The sequence below is a fragment of the Myotis brandtii genome, unplaced genomic scaffold (genome assembly GCF_000412655.1).
Source record: "Myotis brandtii unplaced genomic scaffold, ASM41265v1 scaffold247, whole genome shotgun sequence".
In the NCBI taxonomy this organism is placed as follows: Eukaryota; Metazoa; Chordata; class Mammalia; order Chiroptera; family Vespertilionidae; genus Myotis; species Myotis brandtii.
The window spans coordinates 138,584-139,162 of NW_005359352.1; the positions used below are offsets into that span (position 1 = coordinate 138,584).

General features: G+C 55.6%; 1 protein-coding gene across 1 annotated transcript in view; it reads right to left on the reverse strand.

The window, feature by feature from the left end:
* Positions 1 to 579, reverse strand: part of GREB1 (growth regulation by estrogen in breast cancer 1) — a 53,552-nt gene that overhangs the window by 29,608 nt on the left and 23,365 nt on the right. The window lies entirely within an intron of this gene.

Genomic DNA, 579 nt, shown 5'->3' on the forward strand with positions numbered 1-579 from the left:
AGCGCCCACCCCCTCCCCCCAGGGGGAGGCTTCAGCACCTGTCCCCCCCACCACGCGCCCCAGGTGGAAGCCTCAACACCTGCCCCACCTGCCCCACGTGGAGGCCTTGTTCAGTGCCCACCCCACGCGCCCCACATGGAGGTTTCATACAAACACAAGGGGTAATCCTGGGGAAATGTGCCGAAGCCCATTTAAAAACAACATAATCTGAATTATTTGTGTTGCATCGTATTGCACAGACAGCTGGAAACAGGAAGGAGAGAAAAGCAGCCATGACCTCACCATCCTAACAGAATGTCTATTTCTCAGTATGTTCCCTCCATGGGCAGGTTTCAATAGCTGTAAGGGCTGTGGGCAGACAACCTCAGAGCCAGTCCCCTTTCCCTCCCATCCCACCTCAGTCACGTCCATGCTGTTCACCATCTTCATAAAGAGCACTGGTAGTGGGCAGGTGACAGTGGGCAGGTGACAGTGGGCAGGTGTGGAGAGCGGCTACAGTGTTTCTCGGACTAATGAGAGGGGATTATTGAGAGGGCACAGTCCTCTCGTGGCAAAGCCACGTGCAAGTCCCAGCTTGGA